Genomic DNA, 20,528 nt, shown 5'->3' with positions numbered 1-20,528 from the left:
CTCGTTCTTTCTATCCATCCCTTCTCTGTTTCTCTCTTTCACACCTACTCTTCTCCTCCTCTGTTCTGTTTCTTCCCTCTCTCAATTCTGTCTAACTCCTTTGCCTGCTGGAATAAATCTCAAAGAGTTGGAGAAAGTGGCAGTGCCTCTAGCGCCAGCCACAGGCCTTCAATACCTGGCCTCCAAATGGTACAGCCTACTGGGGAAATGCCTAATGGGTTAAATGGCCAGTCCGTCCCTAGAAGAGGAAGGTTTCAGTTGGTGCGCCACTAGACTTGCTGAGGGATTTGGAAAACGATGACTCAGTGGAGGATGTTGAACACATCTTTACACTGACTGATTTTGTTTTGACACCCTTTATTGATCTTTTATTTGAAATACATGGAGGTTATTCATTGTTGCTGATCCTTAGTCAAGTTCTCCAACAGAGCTATATTACATATCGCTACTTACGATGCTTAGCTGTCAAATTATATTCATATTTCTTAGCCTTGGGCCCAGTTATGAGTTCCAGCAAACAAAAATTGGGGGAACCGTCAATCATTTTATCGAAAAATATTTATAGACTCCATTACTTCCAGCTAAAATGGTTTAAGAACGGAACAATCTCAGACCATGTGACAGAATGTCAGTGTCCAACCATTTACTTGTAGGACTGCTTGATACAAAACTCTCAAATGTCTTCTGAAACTACCTGTATAATATTCATGCCTAATGCAGATAACTGAATGCAAATAAGTTTTAACCGGATGTTACTCAACAAAGCCTTGGTATATTCTTGAACTTTGATCCATTGCTCATCAGAAATCCCAAATGCCTCATTCCCATCTTTGTCACATGTTATAGAGGTTGCACACACTGTATTGGAGCAGTCCCACATGACCTCTGGGCCAAAATTAATACCACACGATTCAAGTAATCCCACTTACGCTTGTGAAATGTATTTCTATATCAAGCGACACCAGTGAGAGTTCTCATACAGCCTCTGTTATAGTGGCCCTCAGGTGGAGAAGCCTCCCCTGATTCGGTGACATACTTGTCCTTTGGAAAAAGCCATTATGATCTAGGTGCACCATTGTCTAGAGTACAGGAAGCATCCTGTTCTCACTGACTTTGCTTAATATCTTATCATCTAAGTTTAGCATTAAGAGAAGCATAGAAGAGGCCTTCTCTAGCGCAGGCTTCTCGAACGAGTAGCTCGTGCGCAACAAGTAGCTCTTCACCTACCTGTAAGTAGCTCTCCAGTGGGCAGCTCAGCCTACAAAGTCAAAAAGTGTGTTTTTGAGCTTAAAATGTGTATATTTTCAAAACTCATAAGCTAATATTGAGAGAAAAATACTCTTGAGCACTGCAACTCTGGTTGTTGTGTATTAACTATGTAAAGACATTCTAAAGAGACAAAGCCTTTTTTTTACATAATTGCTCGGAACCGTACATTATGCATAGAGATGATCACTGCCAACAGTCTTGAATGGTGTGGTCACTAACATTATTTTGTCTTATTTGGTCACTGATAACACTAATAATAATAGTAGCTCAGGATGGTTTTAATTGAACATACATAGCTCTTATTACAAAAAAAAGGTTGGAGACACCTGCTCTAGCATCTCTCTGTTCCACTATTATTGCTTTGCATTTTGTTGGGGGAAGACTTTTGGTTGTCCTAGCATACTTTTCCAGTAGTGTTGGAGACAGCAGGTCATCAAATGTCTTCTACAGTTCACATGTAAAGCCTTCCAAGCCAGCAGTCTTGTTGTTTGCCAGCACATTGTTTATCTTGTACACAGAAGGTGGGGGGGAACTTCGGGGCAGGTTTTTGCTCATTACTCAGTGAAACGTGCCTAGCCTAATTTAAAAAACTATCTTGCTGCTCGTTCCATGGCTCCAGGGGAGCTGCATACAACACAGCATAGTATTGTGCACAAATCCAAATGATCTATCCCAGTGTCATGACTGGGAATCTTCGGGTTCTGCTGACACTATGGCCCTTATTATGAGGCTGGTGTTCATGAGACCACCAGCCTCGCTGTGGTGGTCCTTCCGTCGCGGAGCCAGCGGTAAGGACTGCCACATTAAGAGTTGTGAGGCTTGGCAGATGCCAAGCCTCCACTACCCCGCCAGGCCCGCCGGTGCAGTCGCACCGCCTTGGCCAGCGGGGAGCACCTCCAACCCGACGGCACGCCTCAGCCTGCTGTCCGGATTACAAGGTTACACACCTCTAGGCTTTCCATGGTGGTCGCCCGCCACGAAAACCTTGGTGGTCACGCACTCGACGACAGCAATCTTCATTCCCTTTGCTGGCATACACATACACACATGTCCCCACACATCCACACATCCCCCCCAACCATCCACCCAATCCATCCCCTGCTCCTTCACGCTCCCATGCATCTACATACACACACAAGCAGCACATGCATACATGCAATCAGACACCCCCACTGACTCACATTCATCCACATAGACACCCCCACTCACTTGCATTCATCCACACAGACACCCCCATACACGCGCACATACACACACACACACACTCACATTCACATTCACTCGCAGACATGCACGGATTCAGCACCCCCCTCCGCAAACACGCACACACGCACTTAGACACACAGACCCCCTCCCTCCATTTCGGATGCCCACTTACCTTCTCAGTCGAGGGGGACGTCTGGGAGCGGATAGGTCCTGGCGGGCTTCACTCGCTGCCACCACATTGCCAGCAGGACTCCACCAAGCCATATTATGGATTGTAATATGGCGGTTGGAGTCCTGCTGGTAAGGTGGTGCCGGCGAGGGCACCGCCTCTGCTGCATGGACCGCTAGCACGACTGCTGGCTGCTTTCCGCCCCAATAATGGTGGAAAGCAGCCAGCACTCATAATATGGCGGTCTGCTGACCCCCAGCACTAGCGGTCGTCTGGCAGGTTGGGCTTTGGCGGTCAGTGAAATTGACCGTCAACGTGCAAATGAGGACCTAAATGTGCCAGGAGTAAACCCGATCTACCACCACCCAAAGTTACCAGGCTACATACTCCCTGTAATCAAACTTTTGCAGCACTTTTCCATGTAGCTGTTACCAGTAAGTGCGGGTTATTCACAACTGCCCTCTCCACTGACTGCATGTTGACCTCCGTCATCTGAAATCTCCAAGTTGGGATACATGCTGATGCCCTAGCTCATTGGATCATGAGTAGCAATGAACAGTGATCTGGCAGTGTTCTACAGAGATGTTCCGCTGTGGTTTGCTTGTCTTCCCTTTGACTGACGGCTGGTAAACATCATGGATGATTACCCTTGATGTCGAAGCAAAATCATAGTCAAAGGTGTTCTTCTCCTTGAAAATAGTTATGTCCATTACGGAAAGCCTATTTGAATGCGAGGGCTAACAGACAAATTGGAATGCAAATATATTGTTCTATGTGGTTGTGTTCACAATTTTGTATTTTACACTCTATGGCAATTACATGATCACAGATCTCTTCTTGCATGGGATCTTTGTATGCAATCAACAATGACTCCTGGACAGAACCATTTACCAAAAAGCAGCATTTTGGAAATAATAGTATTGAGGTTTTTGTGATGATGATGTTTTCAAACTAATTACACTCTTTTGAGATCTATTTTACTTGGTAATCAAAAGGAGGCAACAACATAGTCTCAACAGCAAGTGACAGCAATGGTTACACAGGCTTGGGACACTAAACCGTCTAGTGAGGGCCAGCTTTAGCATTGTTGGTGCCCAATGCCACAATCTTTGTTGGCAGCCCCTTCCTAACCACAATACCTCTGTCTTTATGGATTTCCTTACTACCACCCTCCAATGGTGTCCCTCATCTCTTCTTAGCCCCACTCACATTTAAATATTTTATAGCATTACTCATACCAATGTGGAGTGTCGGAGTGCTTTACATTACAAACATAATACAGAGACAAAGAGTCATACAAGTGTGTAAATCAACATATAGGAAATGATACTTAAGATAATAAGGATGATGTAAAGTAACATGCCATCCATATTGTTAAGCATTATATGTTAAAAGTGCTTGATCTGGAGAAACAAAGGGACAGAGTTACTACATTTCTAAGCAATGTAGTAACAAAAGATGATGTACTGCATTGCGTGAAAAGGAGAGAGAGCGCAACTGCACCATATCTGCTAAGATGTGGTGCTGTTGCTCACTCTTCTAGGGCAGGCATACCTTAGACTGCCATGCGCCAAAGCGCACACACTTGCTCTGTAGTGTAGGAGTGTGTGCATGATGTCAAGAATAGGTTCATGGGAACGTCCATGCACCACCCATAGTACGCCTCCTTGACGCAAATTAGAATGTAGTGCTACTTTGTGTTATTTTAGAGCTACTTTCCAACGCAACTCAGGACTTATGATGGAAAGTAATCAGGAAAACAGCACTTTGCAGTCAATCGTGTGATGCAAACCAAGCGCAAAGTGTTAGTAAATCCACCCCATAAACTCAGAATTTGAAATGCAATACGATTGGGGGTGTCATGCTATTACAGTTGTATTACTACTCATAGGAACCATTTTTTAGAATCTTTGAATAATGAAAGATTGAGGATTAGACCATATGCTTGCAATCTATAAGCAGCCCTTTGATTCCAATTCATAGCTCAAATTGCTATATTAGAAAGATTGTAACTTGTGAACCTCATGTAACTAAAGGATATTTTTGACCAATGCATTAACAAACTGAGCTACATATGTGTCATGTAAAACATCCAGATACATAAGATCTGGATAGTATACATTGTGCTTTACAGCAAGAACATAAACTTTCTATGCTACTTTATCATGAATCTGAACTGTGACTAAACAAGATCTCTCCATAAAGCACAAACAGAATTATTATGCCATTATGCCATTGTTATTGTCACCCAAAAAATGCTAGACCCACAAAGATCTGTGCTGGCTATTTTTATCTCAGTCTGTCATGCAAAGAACAAGTCATTGAGTTTGGTGCCTGGTGCGGCAGCACCAGTCACACCACCCTAAAGATGGCACTGTGTCTGGCTAAGCATTTGTACTTCATAAAATCAAGTGGGGTTCATAAGGCTGCCTCATAACCTCAGATCACACCTGCGCATGGAAATGGAGTTAACTATGACGTTAAAAAACATATATTTGTATTAAGTGGTGCTGAGAGCCAGTTGCTTAACGCTGCGCTGTGAAATATGTTTTTGCCTACTGTGTATCCTTTAGACGACACTGAAAATCATCTACTTTCAATTAAATGTGTCTGGTTGGTGGCAGCATCTATTTTGAATGACATTTGATTTGTGGACTTTAGCATGTGGTGTAGTTTCCAGATATGCAAGGCTGTATTTGGACTCGAATAGCCTTGCAAAGCCAAACCATATATGTTGGAAATATGTATGCACATTCTGTGCACAGCTGGCCAAACTTTGTCGTTGCTTTTTTAATGTATTAGTAGTGTTATATATCTCTTACATTAGAGAGGTATGTGTGCATCTCATGAAAACTGGTGAACTCTCTATTAGTTTATTTAGGACATATGTTTAGCACACCACTACTCCTGGAGCAGAGTTTCTAGGTGCTAATGTGAAGCTTTCCAGCTTTCTAAGATAATTATTGTGAAAAAGTTTTCAGTTGTTTCCTGAATTGCAATAAAGTAGTTCTGGCCTTAAATGGAAGGAGTTCTATAATGCTAGACCTTGGCTGGAGAAAACCCTGCTTCCATAGGTATCAGAGTTGTACTGGAGACCTTAAACTAGATGATCTAATTGATCGAGAGTTTTTGTGCCTTTTTAATTTCTGAGAGATAAAATTCAGGCAGGATTTGTAGAAGCTTTTGTGGAGTGGCAGCCTATGTAGCTGGTGTCTAAAAGATGCTATGTGATCTATTTTCCTTAGTTTAAATACATTTCTGTTTATTGCATTCTGAATGTGCTGAAGGCGGGTGGTGGACTTTTAAGGAACACAGAAATATGTGCAACATTGTGAGGGATTGATGAAGAGGGGAGTATTCCTCTCAAGCGTCTAAGTTGGAGAAGCAGGATATACAACAAGTATTGGGAAAGCCAATGAGTCTCACCTATACAAGAGCTACTGGCTGTGGAAATGTGATTTGCCATGTTGTACACCAGTGTGTGTGCTGTTCAGCATGGTTAAAGGTTAGTGGTGTAGAGGAGAGTGGCATGGGGAATAGTGTTGTAGAGTGGATTTGTTGGAGTAGAGTGTTGTAGAGTGGAGTGTGGGAGTACAGTGTTGCAGAGTTGAGTACAGAGGGGTAGAGTTCAGTGGTTCACTGGCGGAGAAAGTAGTAGAGAAAGTGTTGTATAGTAGGCTGGTGTTGAGTGAAGTGGGTTGGAATAGGGTGGAGTGGGTTGGAGTAGATTGAGGTAGTCCAGTGAATTGGATTGGAGCAGAGTGGGTGGATTGGATTGGAGTGGGGTGGATTGGAGTGGGGTAGATTAGATTGGATTGGGTGGGTGGGTGTATTGAATTGGAGTGATAGGAGTGGGGTGATGGCCTCCCAGAAGCATTGCAAAGCTGTGCCTCTCTCTCCATGTTTCGAAACATCCTTAAGACCTGGATGTTTCAAAATGGGTACCAAATCACTCTACCTGCTCTAGCACCAGCAAACTCTGTGGGGTAGCTGTGTGCTTTATAAAACGTTATAATATAATAATATTATATTGCACTGTATTGTATTGTATTGGATTGGAGTGGGGTGGGCTGAATTGGGGTGGGGTGGATTGAATCGGGATAGAGTATGTTGGAATTTAATAGATTGGTTTGGAGTGGGGTATATTGGAGTGGAGTGGGGGGGATGGGAGGGGGTGGGGTGGATTGGAGTGGGGTGGGGTTGAGTGCATTGGACTGGGGTTTATTGGATTGTGGTGGGATGTATTGGAGTATGGTGTATTGGAGGGGGTTAGAATGGAGTAGAGTAGATAAGAGTGAGGTGGATTGCATTGAGATGGGGTGGAATGGATTGGAGTGGGGTGAATTGGATTGCAGGGGTGGATTAGATGGGGAGGGGTGGACTGCAGTGGGATTGATTGTGATGGATTTGATTGGAGTGGGGTAGATTGGATTGGGCTGTATTACATAAGTGTGGGCTGGATTGGAGTGGGATGGATTGTGGTGGATTGGAGTGGGGTGAAATGGGATAGAGTGGGGTGAAATGAGATCAAGTGAGGTGGATTATGTTGGGGTGAGGTGGATCGGATTGGAGTGGGGCAGATTGGTTTGGATTGGAATGGACAGATTGTTTTGTGACTGTGGGGCAGAATGGAGGAGGGAGGTTGTTTTGGATTAGAGTGGGGCAGACTGGAGTGGGGCAGACTGGAGTGAGACAGATTGGAGTGAGGCAGATTGTTTTGGTTTGGAGTAGGACTGATTGTTCTGGATTGGAGTCCGACAGATTGGAGCATGGCAGATTGTTTGGGATTGGAGTGGGGCAGATTGTTTGGGATTGGAGTGGGGCAGATTGTTTTGGATTGGAGTGGGGCGAGTTGAGAGGATTGGAGTGTGGGGAACTGGAGTACATTGGAATGAGTGGTTTGGTTTGGAGTGGGGAGAATTGGAGTGGAGTTAAATTGGACTGAGTGGGGTGGATTTGTTAGAGAGGGATGGATTGGTGTGAGGTGAGGTGGGTGGATTGACATGGACTGGAGTGGGAGGGATTGGGGTGTATTGTGCAATTATGTGTTAATGCATAATTTTGGAAATTATACATAAGAAAGAAACAGTGCCACATTGCAATATTTAGATCAAGATAATCGTCATCTTTTGAGAACAGCGCCCATGAGGAAAAACAAAACAAAACATGGGAGCTAAGTGAGAAAAGAACACTTGGCAAAATAAAATAAAAGAGATAATTATAGCATATAAAATTTAGCAATTTTGTTAGTCTTGTAGAGCATGTTTTTGCCAGTCACACGCTTTCTGTTTGCAGGGCCTTAGAAGTTAAAAAGAAGTACCTCAATCATGTCGGGAGCAGTGGACGTGCATTAATTAAGTTGAACCAATCAATGCTTGGTCCCTGCTTCACAGACAGGAACGGAAATGATGCTTGGCCTGCAGTGACGAATTACGAGGCTTCAAAGAAGATTCCACGCAAGCCAACAAATTGTAAGCAATGGGCGGGCTCCAAGCCCTTTTTTGTTAACAACAGAGTCTTGCAAGCGATACGCATGCATAAGTGCATGTTCTCGCAGGCTTGACCCTAAAAATCAAGCCTTCCACCAGTGAGGCACGTGGTAGGCCATGGGAGCCAAAATATGTTTAGAAATCAGGCCCGCTGCATGAGGGGCATGCAGCAGGCCAGGAGTGTGCAAATATAAAAATAAAATAGGATCTCCCATCTTAGGGCGGTCTGGTGGGACCAGGGGCACAAAAATGTAAAAGAATCACACCATCAGACATCCCTTCACCAATCTATGCACCCACCCACCACAGGCACACATATTTAAACTCGACCCACTGACTAAGTCACCCCTCCCATACCCTAGGCAACACTGGGTCCCTGAGCACATCCCACACAGTGTCCCCTTGCCCCCAGATTACCACACCCCAAGCATTACCCAAAAGTATGTTAGGCCGATGGTGGCCCCCCATCCATACCACTAAACTCACCGGCATTTGGCTAGTGTCATCCTCTTTTCACTTCTATTCACTCACCTGACAAACAAAATAACCCCATAGATTTTAACGGGGTCACCCACTTTTCAAAGCAATTTCACCCTCCAAAAAAGTGTTCGTTCATTAATGGATTCACGCTCTCACCTGACTTCACCTACATATTTGAGCCAAGAGGAGACAGGTAAGGCCATCATAACTACCAGTGCCACCAGCGACCCAAAGGTAAATTGGACCACCACCCCCTGGACATGAGGCAGGCCCCCAGTCACCCTTCCAAACCACCAGTGTCCATCACATAGCTTAAAATCAAGTTGGGACTGTGGTGGGCCCCCAGTAACTCCTCCTTCACCCAGCGCACCAGTGCCCTCTTCACCCCATCACCAAAATAAGCTGAAGTACAACAAAGAGCTGAAAATGTCCATTTTGTTGCTGCAAAATGTGTTTTTTTATGCCGCAAAATTTGCTAATGTATCCCACAATATAGTGCAGTATCTGAGTAATAGACTCAGAAAGACCTGTAGGTCCAGAGAAGAAGCTGGAGGGACCAGTGTCTGGGGAAGAAGTGAGAAAGACCAGAGAAAGACTTTGAGGGACTGGTAGGTCTAATGATGAAGATGCAGGACCAGTAGGTCCGCAGAAAGAGGTGAAGGAGTAGTAGGGTAAGGATGTTGAAGTGGTCCAGGAGGCTGAAGCATGAGCCATAGCCCAGGGACACAAAAGGAAGGAGGTAGAGGAACAGTTGATCTGGAGAAGAAGAGAGAGAAAAGATGTATCTAGGAGTGTTAAGATGGCCAGAAGATCCAGGAGTGTGAAGCGATAGGCACAGAATCCGAATGGAAGGCAATGGGGCAGGGGCGTAGGTTGGTCAGTAAGACTGGGGAAGCCGGGGGGTGGGGGGGTGGGGGGGACAGATTTTCCATCAATCACGCTGGTATGTAATGTCTGCATGTATGACACTTCACCATACCTGACTGAAAGCACCAGTCCCCAACTATTTACCAGAAAATACATTTATTAGGGAGGGGTGCCACCCTGAACAACCCCCCCTCCCAAAGCTATGCCCCTCGGGGCAGCAGCTGTCACTGGTACATACAAAGGAAGGATGGGACAAATAGCCCTGAAGGTCATGTCAAAAGGTCTGTAGGTCAGAAGGCGGGTGGGGGCAGCTACATCACTGAAGAGGTCCCTGCAGAGTGACTGCGGGAGTTACAAACTTCCCTTTATGAGTCTATGGGTTAGGTTAGTCTTCTAAAGCACTGACCCCGTGTGACAATCCAACCTTCAAAAACGAAAGACTCATGGCACAATCTTTCTCAGGCAACGCAACTAGAAATGGGAATTCGCTACCTCCAAACCTTAAGATTTTTGGCGCTAAACTCTCTCTTCTGATTAATAGAATATGGTTTAGCATCAAAAAGCATGGGTGGTAGCATGGATACACCCATGTACCACCCATGTAACACCCCTTTGATACAAAGTGTTTTGCACTGCTTTGCGTTACTTTGCCAGACAAACCAACACAAATACCTATTTGCGTTGGTTTGTGAATGCCAAACAAAGTTTAGCATTGGTTTAGCATTAAAATAGTAACGCTAAACCCACACTAAAGCTTTGAGAATCTGAGCCTTCTTTTCCAAAGGTATTCTTCAATGCCCCCACCAGGCATAGCCCTCACATTATATATGCCATGACTGTGAATGCTGAATGACACCCTTAGGAACTATAACCATTCTCCCCAACTTTGTAAATATTTTCTTCATATTTTTCCGTAATCCATAATCATTTTATATGTGATTTCGTTTTCTAAATATGTAACTTTTACCTTGAGCAACCGTAGTAGTTTTAGGTACTGTCACCGTGTACCAGGTTACTCCAAATTTTTCTCATGCAATTTTCCTTTGTTCTATTGTAAAACAATCTGACACCTCATATAAAAACGCATCAACAAACAAACATTTGCAATGCAATAGGTCTTGCATATTTCAAACAAGTTGTCATCTTTTGACAAAAGCGCCCACAAGCAAAAAAGAAAAAAAAGAAAATGAATGGAAACTGAGAAAAGACTACTTAAAATAAAATTAAGTTAGATTTAAAGAATACAACTTTCCAGTTTTGTTTGTCCTGCTGGGCACGCTTTTGCCAGTCACAAGCCTTCTGTTTCCAGGACACTGGAAGTTAGAAGAAAATAGTACCTAGATCATGTCGGGAGCAGCTTACGGGCACTGATTAAGTTGAAATTATTAGTGCTTGATCCCTGCTCCACATCCAGGAACGGAAATGATGCCAGACATGCCTTGACGAATTACGAGGGTGTAAAGAAGAGTGCCACGCAAACCAAAAAATGGTGAGTGACAGGTAGGCTCCAAGCCCTTTACTGAACACAACAGTATCTCACATGTGAGATGCATGCACAAGCGCATACACTCGCAGGCTGGACCTAAAAATGAGGCATTCTGGCTTTTAAACATTTAATTAGTTTCCAAAATGACACCCAAATCGCAAACTGGAGAAGGGCATTCTCCCAGAGAGGCAGGACATAGGGAGTTGTTCCAACCGGACAGAAAGTACTTCCATTTTGGACAGAGTTCATTTAAGGACATTTTTTGTTTTCCAGTTTTGTGTGGTGGAAAGGAATAGGTTGAGAACTTGTTGCAGTTCAGCTATACTTGGTGAAACATTAATTGAGTGTTGTCTGCATAAATATAGGTCTTGATGTGAAGATTTTGCTGCATCAGTGCCAAAGAGACTACAGCCTGCTCCTTTCTGCATCCTGACCTGAAACAAGCTTGGATGGGGCTGAGAATATTGGGCCACATGTACAAAGCTTTTTTTTCTTGTCGCAAACGGCCCGATTCAAATTTTTTCAGTGCACAAACCCAGTTTTGCCGTTCGGTAATCACATAACCGAATCGCAAAAAGGGTTTGGGAGTCGCATTTAGGAAGGGGCGTTCCCTTCCTAATTGCGAGTTGCAGTCCGATGTATAATTGTTTTGTGACTGCCAAAGCGGTCACAAAACAATCGCAGTTAGCACCACTTTCAAACTGATGCTAACCCATTCACAAAAGGGAAAGGGACCCCATTCACCTTTGTGAATGCATGCAAAAACATTTTTTCAGAGCAGGCAGTGGTCCCACGGACCACTGCCTGCTCTGAAAAAATGAAAAGAAAACTTTTCATTTTTATTTTCGAAATGCATTCCGTTTTCCTTTAAGGAAATTTAAAAACAAAATACTACTTTATTTAAAAGCAGTCACAGACATGGTGGCCTGCTGAACCCTGATCTTCTACATGGGGCCCATTAATCTCTGCAAAATGTTGCAATTGGTGGCTAACTACCTTCTCTGGTAATTTTAAGAGAAATGGCATGGGTCTAAAAGAAGCTGGATTGTTGTGATTCAGGGAAAGATCATTCAGCATGGGTTGCACTACTTACTGCGTTTTCAAAGGTATCTGGGACACCCCATTTGATAGGAAAGACAATGATTTTTACAATAAAAGAAAAGTGTTATTTATGCCTTTTGCGAAACATGCCTTTATCCCTTAAATAAAATCATAGCTAAAATGCAGTTTATTCTAGAAGGTGGGTTCTATCCTGCAAAAACATTTTGAAAATACAAGGCCAAATGTTGTATTTTACTGTACTTTTGTGATAAATTAAATATCCGTGTTGTATTTGTGGTGTGCCAGGCAAGTGCTAATCCCTGCCAGGTTGTTTGGAGCTCAATTCTCCCAGACAATTGTGAAAACGTGGGCAAAATAGTAGGTTTTTCATCTGCGCTTAAAAACTGGGTTAACTGCTGCTTGTATTACGAGGAGTAAAAAAATTGCTACATCATATCACAAGACCGATTATTTACCAAAATGCACATTTGTCGATCTTGTTTCTTCAAAATGGGAATCTGAGCCATATGCATACATACATTTCTGCTTGGAAGGGCTTCGCGACCACTCCTAAAAGCACACCTTGAAGTCATCAGCAACATAGGTGCATGTAACATCGACTGTAGGCAAGTTGACCCAATCCGAGTACAGCAATAAAACAAAATACAGGAGTCAGCAGTGGGGAGTGGACTGCATTCTCAGTTGCTGTTAGAAGACACCCAAGATTCACAAACATCCTCAAAATAATTATCTGTGCTCAAGAGGCTGTGAGTGGTGACAGAAATAGTGGTCACCAGCTGCAAACAAGCTCAAACCTATATTCTGTTTCTTCCAGCCTTTCTTGCCATTTAACCCTGTGCCAACATCAAAGGCTGAAACACAGCTTTGCCTATTGCATCCATATGGTTATCATGACACCATGCAGGATTAGAAAGTGGGAAGGCTGGTTGACTCCTCTCCTGGTTGAAACCAATTGGGTTTGTGTGGGTGTTGGATAGGGAGAAGACATGAAAGGTGATGTTAGATATTTATATATATATATATACCCATAACTTTCACTACATTTTCAAAACTAGTACACAAGTCGAAAGTTTTGGGGTGAATCGTCAAGTGGGAGCCAGAAAAAGGGGGTTCCCAAAACGTGTTTTCCTCGTGCAATTTCCCTTAGGGATTTTAGACAAGACTACAGCCCAAACCGCTGGACAGAATTGCACCAAATTTGGCAGAAAGCTTGCTTTTGCTCCGGAAAGAGCGCTTTTTGTTATTTGGTGTATATCCATTTGGTAGTTTTGGAGTTATTAAAAGAAAAATACATTATTATATCTAGGGATGCTGACTCTTCGCAGAACCACTTTGGGAGGATTTGGAGATCTTGGGGGAAAGCAAGGCCTTGATTAGATAGCCGCAACTCGAGGGGAAAGTTTCAGCCTCCTTTTTGTTTCTCACATGGGGCAGGGAAGTGAGAAAAAAACACCAAAAACACTAGGATAAGGGCCCAGAACACAGGTATCCTGGCCCAATATGAGAAATAGAGGGGGTCCCAGAGGGACCCATCCTGGTCAAAAAATGGCCCAATTTTATTTTTGGTATTGTTGCTAATCCACAGATCCACAGCAGGGCTTAGTGCAGCCCCGTGTAAACTCACAAAGGATCCGTTGATTAAAAAACCATAAGAATTGACCAAAAAAAGCAAAGGATACAGGGACGTTATAGTTAGGTTAATGTTTTACCCATACAAAACCATAGAAATTTAGGCAGTTATATTTATAATAATAATACTTATTTGAAGAAAGTATAACTTGTGCCGTTAAGTAACTTTAACTTAAGTATAACTAAAAGTATAACTATGAAAACACTTTCAAATATGTAACTTTAGTATACCAGTTGTACAGAAACCTATTGTATTTGAATTACTATTACTATTAAAGTTTCTCTGTAATAATCTGGGCCACTTACGGAGCTTACATGACAACAGTCTTGCCTCTTTTAATAAGCATTTCTCAGTGCAGTGCCTAAATGTGACATATTAATAATGACAATGCTTATTTGAATTTTGACGACAGCAGATTTTCATGATGTTTTGTTGTATAACTCACATAACAAACATTGCCAGGATTTGTTAAAAAATGTGAATGAATAAAAATGCACTGGCTGCATCATTTTTGTTTTTCTTCCTTTAACAGAGACACTATCGACTTGTAAATCCACTCAAAGGCATAATCTCAGACACACACCATGCCTGCAAGTCCTCATACATACATACATAGAAACACTTGCATGCACACATGTAGAAACCACACATTCTAGTATTGGGAGTTGCCTCATCTGGCACGCTCTGAGTTGCAACCCCTGCATGGCTAGCCCTGAGAATCATTAATTTTGGGACTCCTTCTTTGGAAACAGCCCACCAGAGAAAGAAGACCTGAAAGCTGACACCACAACTCACACTTATTTTATTCATATGCTCAAGCCTGTGCCTGATCAGAAGCCAGGATACAGCTGGAGGTCGACCTTCCTTCCCTAACCCGGCTTCCGATAGAACATACAACTAGATAGATAAGCCCCACGAAAGCTCCATTAGCTGACATGCTGCGCAGGCCAAGGATTGTGAAGCATGTCAGCTATGGAATGTGAATGTGTAAGGTTGGGCTGCAAGAGCCAAAGCCCTCATGTATGCACTACATCATTGGGTCCAATGGAGCTCTCTCTGGTGCTAACATAATGTTGCCGCTCTTTACAAAAAACAAATGATCAATAAGATGGTTTGTTTTCATATAAAAGCTGGAACACATCTAGCAAGTATTTGGAGGAGGTGGGATATCTGTGAGGCGAATACCAATCTGGGGCACTCCTGTTGGTGAGCTGCTGCTGTTGCTAGTGTTTTTGTTGTTACTTTACAATTTCTTTAGTGTTTTCTTTGTGTGCAGAGCCTGAGTTTATAGCAGGATACTTTTTAACGTACAGAGCACTTTCCAACTTTATCATTGCCTCTCTCCTGCCAATGCTGTTGTAAATTTCTACTGGAGTGACCTTTGTTTATCTGGCTGCTGTTATATCACTTGTTTGAAAAACTTGTGGAGAACACAGTCTTTTGAAAGGCAACAGTGATACAAACAGCAGCTCACACAAACTCTAAATATATTCTCAAGAGTGATACGCCATCTTTGCAACCCGTTCTGTCTTTCTTTCCTTATTACTTTCTTTCTTTCATTGCTAGTTGCTTTGGTTCTTTCTTTCCTTATTGTTTTTTTTCTCCTGACCTTTTACTTCCATTCTTTCTATCATATTTGCTTTCTTTCCTATTTCTTTTTCCTTCCTTTTTCTTTCTTCCTCATTTTTGTCCTCCCTTTTTTCTTTTTTCCTTGCCCCTTTTTTGGCATTTTTTTACCCTTTCATGCCTTTTTTCTTTCTCTTCCTTTTTTCTTTTTTCTTCCTTTTTCTTTCTCTCTCATTTTTGTCCTCCTTTTTTCTTTTTTCCTTGCCCCTTTTTTGCAATTTTTTACCCCTTTTTGTCTTCTTTCTTTTTCTTTTTTCTTCCTTCTCTCTTTCTCCATTGTTTCCTTCCTTTGTTTTTTCCTTACAGTTTTTACATCTTGCCTATTTACTTCTATCATTATTTTTTCCTTTTCCTTCCTTCTTTCTTCCTTTTTCTTTTTCCTTCCTTCTTTCTTCCTTTCTTCCTCCCCTCTTTTCTTTCTTTTTACCTTCTTTCTCTCTTGCCTTCTTTCTTTTCCTTTCTTCCTTCTTTTCCTTCCTTCTTTCTTGTCTTCTTTCTTTTCTCCCTATCTTTTTCTTACCTTCCTTTTTCCTTTTTTCTTCTTTCTTTCTTTCTCTCTCTCTTTCTTCTTTCTTTCTTTCTTTCTTTCTTTTTTTCTTTCTTTCTTTCTCTCTTCCTTTCTTTTTTTCATTTTCTTCTTTCTTTCATGCATTATTTCTTTCTTACCTTCTTTCATAAAGGCAAGAGGCTGGCACCCAATGCCGGATCAATTGGCTTTCTTAGGTGTGTTTTAGCCAAGACCGTTTCATATTACAAACATTATGTGTATAACATAGTCTATGGTTGTATCATTCACATTTTTCTTCCACCCACTCCAGCATGCATCAATGGGCAGCATGCCAGCAGACATCAGCAATTGGCTTATTTCACTATGGGTTACATCATGCTTCCCTTTCACAAGTAAAGTATACAAAACGTGGTAGATGGAATGTTTGAATTAATTTCAGACACTGGTAATTACTCAGAGCTGCATCCCATTATTTTGCACACTAAGGGCCATATGTACGAACACATTTTCCCATTGACACAGAATGGGAAAAACCCTTTGCTACATCTGGCCCTAAGACACCTCAGTTTGGAACAAGCTATATGCAAACCAGTCTTGACCCAGCTCCAATGAGAACATCCGAGTCTCAACTGCCAAGCCAAGTCCTCCCTAAACTGGAACATAAGCAACACAGGGCCGATTTTGCCCTTGTTATAGGTTTATCAGCTTGGCTCCAGTGACACAGTGTGCATGGGACAGATGTCTGGGCATACACATCCCCCTTAGAATGAGGTGACATACTAAAGTATGCAAAAAGTGATGGATGGAATGCTTGAATTATTCTCAGCCACTGGTAATTACTCAGGCTGTATCCCAATCCATTTTTATTTTGCACATGGTATTAAATGCATGGCATGTCCCATTAACCAATGTGCATTTCCAAGAGGTTTTATTTCTCAAACTGAAAATGCAATTCTATCATTTTAATTTAATTTTAAATCCAAAAATAGAGCACTTGGAATCTAGCTGATTTATGCAATTTCTAGAATGCCTTGTGTTAAAATATATTGAAGTAAATTCTGGTCTAAAATTCCAAAAGAGCAGGTGTTCAATGAGACTTTGAAGGTGCATGATACAAACTGGCATGCTTGCAACCTAATTTGGAAAAATGTGGTATGACGGATCATTTCATCCTCTTGCCCCAGAGCTCAGTCCCACACTGAGCCCGAGGACTTCTCACTACCAGCTACTAAGCTCTTATATGATCTTACAATTTAAAATGTCAAGAAACAATACAGACGGTTGGATCAATCTTAACTGAAAAAATCAGCACAAAATATTATATTAGCCTAAAAACCAAGTAAAGATTCATATTTATCCTGAACCTCAAGTTTCAGACCTCTATTTTGCAAGTTTTCAACCTATTCCATTTCCTCGACCTTCATAAAACACTTCATCAAAGACTTCACTGGCAAATGTTTAGTAAGCTGACAAGATAAAAATGAGACTCTGCTCCTCTAAAAAGAGTGACACCAAAGCATGTTCATTAATGCTTGTCAATGCTAAACGCTCAAGCAAGAAATAATAAACACGATTGAGACCACTGTCTCCGACATCAGATGCTACTGAAAGATCTAATAAAATGATGAGATGCTACTCCCTTAGCTCCACATTGAGGGTCTGATTCAGATTGTGAGGGACATCAATAAACATTGATTCAGTGTCTGAATTCGGCCTACAAGGGAGGAGGAGGATGGGGTTCAAAAATCCTATTGCTTTTTGTTATAATTCCTTTCACATCTGGTGACCTCTTTCTCTGCATTGTTGGCTGGTATTAGTAATTACAAGACTGGTCCAAAGCTGGCAGGTTTTGTTGGGCTTCTTTAAAAAGAGATTTAACCAAAACTTTGTTCATTGAATGTAGAGCTGGTACATTTCAAGATAGAAGCATCATCCTACAAAATTGGATATCAGAGTCTTGTCAAATGATTTAGATACTGTTGAAGGATTAATTTCTCAAAGAGCAAAGAATTCAAATAAATGCGATCCACTTCACACACTAATCTTTTTGAACTCATATAGATTTGATGTTACATGTGACTTCTAATTTTAATAAATGTATCTTTTCAAAGTTCTGCAATCCTATCATACCTGAAAGAAATGCATTGTGTAGTTAAGTAAAACAATTACAATTAGCGATAACATCTACAATGTTAAAAGCTCCAAGTAAATCAAGAATTTAAAAAGTTTTCACAATTTTCAGAATGCCAATATATACAATATATACAATAGACACATCCATTAACTAGGGAAACAGGCTGGAGTAACTCTGGCAGTTGCCGAAACCATGGTCCAGACGGTTGTCCCAGTATCTAATAAAACCTAAGTGCAGTGTGCAATAAAAGAAGAGCAACAATTTTTGTCAATCAGTAGAAGGTGCAAAGAGCATGATGTTTATACCTAAACCAGGTGCATAGTTAGAGTTCACGAACATGTTAAAGTAGGCATCAACTCTAAAGAACTAATTGACTAAGGCAAGGTACAAAATGCAATATCAAAATATAACAACAAAATTTCATGAACCGATTTAGCTGTAAACACAAAAGGCAAAGAGTGGGCCACAGGTCCACTTAATGTTTGCACCCGGGACCAGCGCTTAGACCACATTTAGCCAATAAAGGAGGACCCGTGATAAATGAAACAAAGTGTAAAGTGTCATATAAGAGATAGGAGCAGAGATGCCTATAAAATGCTTGGCCAGTAGCTGGAGTCACAAAATGCAAAGTGAATTATAAAACGTAACTGCGCCTAAGGCAAGCACCTGTCTAGAAGTTTGCGAGTCACGAAAAGACTATCATGAGCGGTATCTCCAATAGCTGTTAATGACTTACTGCAAAATACAATTATTAAAATAACATCACAATTACAATAAAATGTCATGCTTTTGCTTAAGGCAGGCATCTGGCAAGTGGTGTGCATTCAGTGAAAAGTCTATTGTGAGCAGTACCCTAATATTTGATAATAGCTAAGTGCAAAACACAATTACTAAAATAGCAACACAAATACAATAACATTTCAATAAAAAGTACGGATGAAAGCAAGTAAAAAGGTAAATGTCACTGTTACAAAGGACATGCGCAACACCTTCCTAGCCATCGGACAGTTAAAAAAAATATGCACCTTTATGGAGGAGGCACCAACGGGCAATACCTGATTGGGAACCAGAGATTGCATGCAAGGTAGAAATTGGATGAGATAGTTTATTAGATAAATTGAATTCAAATATAATTTGATTAAATTGCTTGCATATCGTTTCCCCATACCTGGGGGTGGAGACCTGTAAGTCTATACTTTGGAGGAACTTTAAACTCAGAAATGGTGACCAGCCTACTTATTGTATTATAAATGTCTTGTATAGTATGCAGCTGCCCAAATAGGGTTTCCCGGCAATTTATCAACAGGTCGGGTCTAACAAACTGCAACAGAATTAGAACATCCAGGTATTCAGGTTTTTGCGAAAGATAGTCAGGGAGGTGCAACTTCTCAAAGACTCAGATAAGGTATTCCGCAACTTGGAGCCCAAGTATGAGAAGGAGCGACCTCTTATATTTGCCCGTTTGACTTTAGAGACTGGATAAAGGGACAGGTTATTTGAACGTAACGGATGTATGGGCTGATTGGGTATCACCAGTTCTTGTTGGTACCGTGGATCAGCACCTGATTTAGCCTTGTGCATGTCGCATAATGCTTTAAACTATAAATGCCAATGAAGGTCGCAGAGAAGGCCCAACACAGGGCGCATTTTGGGAGCCGCTATAAAAGAGTCCTGTACTACTTGTAGATGTCTAATAGAGGCCTTGTCTGCCCTTAAAGAGTGGATGTTTCCATAGCCTAGTTTCCTTAGTCTAGTCGAATTGACAGGGTTAATGCCCGAATAACCATCTTTGGGCTAAAAAAGGGAGCAACCAAATAATTTTTTCAAGCCATTTCACTTGCATCACAAACTTTTCCACCCTCTCCAGTTTCTTCATCATGATGTTCTGTGGACCCACTGGCCCTTCGGTAATTTACACGACATTGCATCTTTACCTTCACCCTTTTTTGTCTCTTTTCTTTCTCTTCTGACACAGACTCCTGTTTTCCACTCAGCAAACTGGAAATTTGAGACTAGTGTGGAGCCTCACAAAGTTGTGGCCCTCTTGTGCACTGCCAAGCTCTGCCCCATACAAGGTTTTTTTGAGGGGCATAACTTTGTGCTGGGTACTGGGTGGCTTGTTTCATTTAGTTCAGATCATTAAATTGCATCCCCCAGTTTTTATGTTTTCAGTACACATGATGAGTGATAAGAGAAGGAGCAAGGTGGGAGGTAAATAACAGAGGTGGCTCCTCCTTGCCCACACTGTTTGACCGTGGAGTAGCAAATGAAAGTGAAAAAGCATGCACAGCATTATGTGGCCTCACCAGTTGGGCACAATTTGGTGGTTGTCAAGCACTTGCAACGTATTGCTGCTAGAATCATACTGTGCTAGGTGAATGCCTCATTAGATCTCACCTGTTGTTGAAAGACCTGCAGTGTACCAAATACTTGGAATATGCCTTAAAGCAGCCTATTGCTCAATAGCTGTTTTTCTAATCAATGGTATCTGCTTTATTTTTATTTGAGGGCTTCCTTCTTTTCACTCCCAACCCCTTCTGCGTTCCTCCGTTGCTCCCAATCCACTCCCTGTCATTTGTTTCTTAAATTACGTTTATATTTC

The 20,528-nt window shown here is 41.9% G+C and overlaps 1 protein-coding gene across 3 annotated transcripts in view; it reads left to right on the top strand.

Moving 5' to 3' along the window:
• Positions 1–20,528, top strand: part of FRMD4B (FERM domain containing 4B) — an 892,718-nt gene that overhangs the window by 164,777 nt on the left and 707,413 nt on the right. The window lies entirely within an intron of this gene.

Source organism: Pleurodeles waltl, chromosome 9 (assembly GCF_031143425.1).
Source record: "Pleurodeles waltl isolate 20211129_DDA chromosome 9, aPleWal1.hap1.20221129, whole genome shotgun sequence".
NCBI lineage: Eukaryota > Metazoa > Chordata > Amphibia > Caudata > Salamandridae > Pleurodeles > Pleurodeles waltl.
This window is presented reverse-complemented; position numbering and strand designations above follow the sequence as displayed.